Here is a 7,658-nt window from a genome sequence, read left to right on the forward strand (position 1 = left end):
ATATCACTCACCCTAATAATTCTCAAAATTTATGATCACAAATCATGCAATTTACATTAAAATTGGAGATTGTACAAAATATACAAATCTTGCATATTACTTCTTTCTCTTTCGCCTTAAAATTAGAAAATTAATAAATATAAAGTCCCAGAAAGACTTTCTTTACAAAACTTATTTCTATTCCTGTTTTATTCAATCATTTAAGCATTGCTTACACGTAAAGCTGCCTTAACATATCCAAGCTTATGCTTTAAGCAACCCATGCCCCCAAGCTTCTTTTATCTATTTATCCATCAATATTTTGATTCAAGCCACCGCTATCGTCAGAAATTACATGAATGAAATTTTACTCGTTCAATCTTCAATTAAAGACATTTTAAGCGTTTGTTAAACATTATAACTATAGTCAATTTTTTTAGCGAGGCAGATTTGCACCGCCTGGCTGGACAAGATAATTTTAACCAATCAGCGATCAGGAAACTTTTCCGAGCTAAAAGGGCACCGCTGCAAGTCTGTGCAAATGCGCCTCGTTAAAAGAAATTGACTATATTTCGGCTTTCTAGTCATTACCAGTAAATTTAAGAGCCATGGCCAATTTAAAGTCTATTAACCTCGCACCAACCTATTTGTAAAGGTCTCTGGTAAAACTAATACTAGGATGACCTCATGTCAGGTTTTTGATGATCTTAGCTTAAGGTTCAGTCACTGGCCTCATGCTAACATGAATTTTCTTGGGAAAGAAATGTCATGAAGAGTACCATGGATATTAGCTGAAACTCTGGCTTCTAAATGAGAGAGAGAGAGAGAGAGAGAGAGAGAGAGAGAGAGAGAGAGAGAGAGAGAGAGAGAGAGAGAGAGAGAGAGAGAGAGCATTTTAGGACAATGCTATAACAAATCAAGGTTTTGAAATATCTCTGCACAGAGACCTGTTCTTGCAACACTCAAAGAATGGTTACAAATGGTTAGATTCTCAAACTGAATAATAGCAGAAAATAACATTGTTAACATTGAAATTAAAAGAATCATGAGTTACTACTTAACTGGAAGGAGACCAGAATAAGCTTGAGATCATATGAGAGTCAAAAAACTCTTTGAACCATCTAAGAATGGAAAAGTAAATAGATGACTCATAGCGATTCGAAGCTCAGTATGATTGACCACTAAATGTGTAACGCCACAGACCATATCGTGCAAACTAATGGAATATGACATCGCGTAGACACTGTTCAAAAGTGAATTCTAACCACTCGTAGGTCAGCAAGAGTGGCTACTGAAGGTAGAACCCTACCTAACGTAGTTTTTAAATCAACTAAGGTTGTTTAGTCCAGCCTCCAGTGACACTGTAACGACCAAGAGGCTTTTTTCATGACTGTGTATCGATCAGAATACATGTGAGCTTGTATGTTACAGAATATAGTGTAACCAGTCGCCCAGCTGAGTAGAAGATAGAAAAGTAAAGACTAAAACACTAGCTACATCTATGGGCCTTGTAGGCTCTAGTACATGACAGACTTAAACGCCTGCGATTGTGATGTCCCACGTCTTGACTGCAAGAGAAAGAATTGTCTAAACCACAGCTATGTAATACTGTTGCTACTTATCACAAGTTATAAAGGATGTGCGAACCAACCTCCTGTAGGTTCCCATTAAAGATGTCAAACACCTAGCTTCATTGCATTGGTATCGACTCTAATGTAACTGGTAGACCCCTAAATAAAAATCAGGCGCAAATACTGTCCGCTTGAGAACCATATGATACTAAAGAGAAAAAGAAAAAGAAAAAATCGTTAAGTCCTGTCCACACGATCGAGCATGCCCGACGGCCAAACAGTGATACCAGGCCACAATAGTTAGTGAAAATGAGGGTTGATGTCGTCAGACGCGGGAAAACTAAAGGTAGGGATCTGGCAACACTGTAGGAAGCCAGATCCCTGTCTGTGATTTTCCCGCTTCTGACGTCATTAACCCTCACTCTTACGAACTATTGTGGTCTGGTATCACTGTTTGCCCGTCGGGCATGCTCGACCGTGTGGACAGGGCTTTAAGGAAAATCTTGGACCCTTCTGTGCAAGCATCTAAAACATTCCAAAATACTCATTAGAGTATTCAAATCTATTAAACATGACGCACAATGCCAAACTCATTGATTTTCATTCGTTAGTACAGTTAAAAAATTGCATTAAAATAACGGTAAAAGTCCGGCAACATTTATTCCAAGATTTTTACCGCTTTAAAAACAGTCACATCAACGTAAAAGTGATATTACGGTCGACAACCCGTAAAAGATAATAACAAAGTAAAGTAAAATTACGGTCGCCCATATTTTACTGAAATACGGTTGAGAAGTTTATTTTTACGAAGAATTTCTGATAAAAATTACGGTTTTTTCTAACAGTGTAGTGAAATTATATTTGAGTTTTTAGATAATTAATCTCCCATTTAAATAAACCTCTTCAAATTTAATAAGATCTTTTTCTATGGTAGTTAATAGACTGAAGATGAACCTTACTCACTTTCCCCAATTTGAAGCAATCTGGGGTCTACCTTTCAAATATACCTGTATATATATAGACGTACATTTTATTGTACGCTTATGCTATCTATAAGGATCTCTAGTTATATATATTTGTATATATTATATACTTTATAAGGCTATGAGATATATATTAAAAGTTTAAAAGTCAGCTGTTAAACCAGCTGAGAAGAGAGAGACATTTCCTATACTCTTGTTAAACCAAGAGATTTTTTTATATTCATTTTTAAGTTATAAGGAATTGGCTTTCATGTAAGTATATAACCCACATTTTGATGACACATATCGAAAATGTACTTACATAAATAGCTAACATCTTTATATCATATAATGTCATTTGAGAAACAACAATAGTCTTGTATAAATAGTTTAGATTTTAATAAAGTTATAAGAAATGTGAATGGCAAAATATTTTTAACTTAGGAAAATTTTTCATTTCATGTCACACAGCGTCATATAAAAGACGGAGATTATGGTAAAAAAAAAAAAAAAAAAAAAAAAAACTGGAAAAGCCGACACGAAACAAATATCAACAGTAACATAAAAGCTATTAAAGAAAAACAAAAAAAACATTGTGATAACATTGTGTTCAACACAAGGAAAACTTGCATTCGGCACTTGTGATTCCGATTATTTTCTAACACTTTAAGGCAATCTTTAGGTTTTAATTCTTAATATTAATGAACATACTAGTATATTAGCAATGGCATTTCCTCCTCGGTAGTATCGAGGACTTTTTCTTATCAGTATTAACAAAGATGCCAGGTTCCACCCAATTCTTTTTCGATGTTTAGTTATTGGATAAACAGAATAACATCTGATAGGCAAGTATTAGCTAAACACTGGCACGAGTGCCTCCCCTTAATGGAAATTTTTTCAAACATCTTTTTTTCTGTGTATGTATATATATATATATATATATATATATATATATATATATATATATATATATATATATATAGATATATATATATACTGTATATATTTATATATATATATATACACTGTATATATATATATATATATATATATATATATACATATATATATACAGTATATATATATATATATATATATATATATATATATATATATATATATATATATATATATATATATATGTATGTATATATATATATATATACATATACATATATATATATATATATATATATATATATATATATATATACTGTATGTATATATATATACATATATATATACAGTATACATATATGTATATATATATATATAACTATACATGATTTATTTTTATGGTAACAACACCCACATTCACATTTCAGGACCAACGCAATTTAGTTGCACAATGCAATATTAGACTTTGATGCTAAAAAAAATATTGCTATCAGTCAACATGGCACTTTTGACAGGCATCTTGAATTAGATTGCTGGACGGAGAGCCATTGACTGCTTAAATAGATAGTATTTAATATTAATAATCAGGATGATAATAATAATAGTAATACTAACAATAATAAGTTAACATACCCTTGGTGGTGATAAAGGTTCCAATTGAAAAGATAAAATTCTGATAAAAAATTAGAAACCATTTCTTAATTATGATTAAATATACAACTACTTAGAACAATAAAAGTCTGTGTCGCAGGATGCTTTCTTATCTAGCAAAAATTATTTATCTCAAATGAGGCCAAAAAAAAAAAAAAGGAAATATGTGGGTCAAAAACTATAGACCACGATTATCCGGAACCACTGTGTAAAAATTACAGTGGAAATATGCATAGAAAATAAAAGTATTCCAAAATATTTCAAGGAATGTGTACGTAAATAAAAAAAAAAAAAATATATCATAAATATGAAAAAATGAATGAAAAGAAATATTTCTCTATTTGTCTTTCTAGTATCATCAATAATATATATCAGAACCAAAATCTTTGCAAATGAGATTTTAAAAAAAAATGATACAACACACTCCTATCCTACAATGCTGAAGACTACATACGCTTCTCTAAGTCACTTCACCAAAAAAATTGTGCTTTCAAAAACACCTGGATTGCATAACAAATGTTCTGTAACACGTAGACTTGGCATGTGTGCTTGAAATACAGCATTTACACCTATCCAGTGATCCTTGGTAGTAAGAACACATCTATATTCAAATTGAATTTCATTGAAGTCATTATCCTATGCTTAAATTCACAAGAAATATTCTGCGAATGTACATTTGCTAAATCCGTGACCCTTTAAGTGTATATTCTTGCATCCAAGGCATTGCAGTAAGAACACGTCTAATTTCAAATTGAATTTCATAGAAGTCATTATACTATACTAAAATTCACAACTCCAAGTGTATATTCTTGCATCCAAAGCATTGCAATAAGAACATATCTAAACGCAAATTGAATTTCCTTAAAGTCATTATACTATGATTAAATTCATAAGAAATATTCTGTTAATGTACATTTGCAATTTCTGTGACCCTTTAACTGTATATTTTTGCATCCAAGGCATTGCAGTAAGAACATATCTAAATTCAAATTGAATTTCATAGAAGTCATCATACATCATACTAAGCATAAATTCACAAGAAATATTCTGTGAATGTACATTTGCTACTTTCGTGACCCTTTAAGTGTATGTCTTTGCATCCAGGCCATTGCAGTAAGAACATATCTAAATTCAAATTGAATTTCACAGAAGTCATTATACTATGATTAAATTCACAAGAAATATTCTGTGAATGTATATTTGCTAAATCCGTGACCCTTTAAGTGTATATTCTTGCATCCAAATCATAGCAGTAAGAACATATCTAAATTCAAATTGAATTTCATTGAAGTCATTATCCTATGCTTAAATTCACAAGAAATATTCTGTGAATGTACATTTGCTATTTCCGTGACCCTTTAAGTGTATATTCTTGCATCCAAGGCATTGCAGTAAGAACACACCTAAATTCAAATTGAATTTCATTGAAGTCATAAAATATGCTTAAATTCACAAGAAATGTTCTGTGAATGTACATTTGCTATTTCCATGACCTATTAAGTGTATATCCTTGCATCCAAGGCACACTGGATAGGGTAAGGTGGCAAGAAAAAGTACATAGTTCGCTATTAACAACAAAAGATCTCAGATCATCTACTAAGATTGCTTTCACTGGAAATATTTCCAGTGGCAACGTGACTAGATGATATATCAGTGCAAGAGGTAATATTGATTTTTCTCCATAAACAAAACATTCAAATCGACGAAATGAACAATACATTAAAATTTCTGAACACTGCTGTCTTAAACACTAACTGTGAAAACATGTTCCCTTCCCCCAAAATAGCTTTGATTGTTCATCACAATTTTGTATCTTAAGATTCGTTTGCCTCTAAACGAAGCTGCTTCATTAATAAAAATGAGAAAAGTATGACATTCAAAAATGATATATTTGATTTGCCAGCTCATTTTCTATTATTTATCTGGTGTAGATCGTATCTTCCGTTTGGGAAAAAATGTCGCAACTACAGATTATGAGGTAATACATTTTGGTTATGACTAGTGCAAAGGTCATCATTGTTATCCTAAATGAAATCAATCCATATTGTGATATCGTCTTGCTAGATCTTATCAATTGTCTTAAATGTTCTTTTCTTTTATTTATCACATTTCCTCATCCAATAAGCAAGTTTGAAATCGTAAGTTGTATTTTAAATTTCATGGTACCACCCCAGCCACAACAGAGTTTCATTATATCCTTATTCTTTTTGGCAATAAGGAAACCCATTTTTTCTAGTGAGACACATTTTTTTCTGAAACCCATTTTTTTTCTCATGAAACCCATTTTTTCTAATGAAACCCATTTTTTCTCATAAAACCCATTTTTTTTTTCTAATAAAACCCATTTTTTCTAATGAAACACATTTTTTTTTAAAGAAACACATTTTTCCTCAACTTAATCGATAACGTTTTATGGACTTTAGTCTCTCAGTTCACCTTTTGGACCTTTGGCTGCTAGTGTATGCCATGTGATTTTGCACTCTGGCTTCATAAGTTCATAACTAAAGAATTTCCATAACACAACCAGCTGTCATTGCGCCATCTGGTACACTGCGTCATCAAGTAATAAACACAGCATAGATTTGCATATATAGTTGTTTATCAATATTTACCATCCTCAACGAAACTAATACAAAGCCCAAAAATAAACATTTATGGCCTTAGTCGTCATCCATAGGAACACCTAATTAACCATCGTTACGATTCCAGTAATTCCAGTTTATTCCAGCTGCTAACTGAAAGGACCGTCCTTTTTTTTCCTCATGTGGCAGTAGGCGGGGTCATCATCCTACGCCTTAAAATTATTTCTAGACGTTGAGACAGCGCAACTTCTTAGGAGGCAGCGAGGCCGAGAACTGGAAGGTATCCCGCCTCTCTTCGACGGCCTCCTGCTGGAGAGCCTCCGCGGCATCCAACTGCGGCTGAGGATCTCTTGGACCTTCTCCCATGAGGGCCTTCAAGCACATGTTGTTCTCCTTCACGCGGATTCGGACGAGGGCTTCCAGCGTGGCTAAATGGTCGTCGTAGCCTTCAGGCACTTTCTCCCTCATGAACTCGGCCAGTCTCAGCAAGTATTCTACGTTATGGCCTGTCAAATAACAGCAGAATTAGAGAAAAATTATGGAAACTAGCATTCTAAAATCAGATTTAAATATCAGAATTAAAAGAATATTCCTGTCAATCACTACAATAGATTAAAACCAGAGCAAATTGATGGAAACTAGCATTCTAAAATCAGATTTAAATATCAGAATTAAAAGGATATTACTATCAATCATAATAGATTAAAACCTCGGGAATTTATAATATCAATGACATAGAAGATCCATAAATTCCTGGATATATAATGGTCAATATAAGTCCCTGGTACAGTTGGCTTCACTAATTCCGGTACACTGACGTCTCCCTAGCTTCCCGTGAAGTGAACCTGAATTAACGAAGCCAACTGTACAAGTATCATCAACATTCGACCTTCAGGAAGACACAAGAACATCCCATTTACCTGAAGGTCCGGAGCACTGGGTGATTTGAGTAGCTATCTCGTGTAAGGGCGCCTGACCCGCCCACTCTCGGGACGCGGACGTGGCGATGTATAACA

At 33.2% G+C, this 7,658-nt stretch overlaps 1 pseudogene; it reads right to left on the reverse strand.

The window, feature by feature from the left end:
• Positions 1 to 6,409: 6,409 nt before the first annotated feature.
• LOC137658127 (putative glutathione-specific gamma-glutamylcyclotransferase 2) overlaps positions 6,410 to 7,658 on the reverse strand; it is a 48,454-nt pseudogene continuing 47,205 nt past the window's right edge.

Source organism: Palaemon carinicauda, chromosome 19 (genome assembly GCF_036898095.1).
Source record: "Palaemon carinicauda isolate YSFRI2023 chromosome 19, ASM3689809v2, whole genome shotgun sequence".
NCBI lineage: Eukaryota > Metazoa > Arthropoda > Malacostraca > Decapoda > Palaemonidae > Palaemon > Palaemon carinicauda.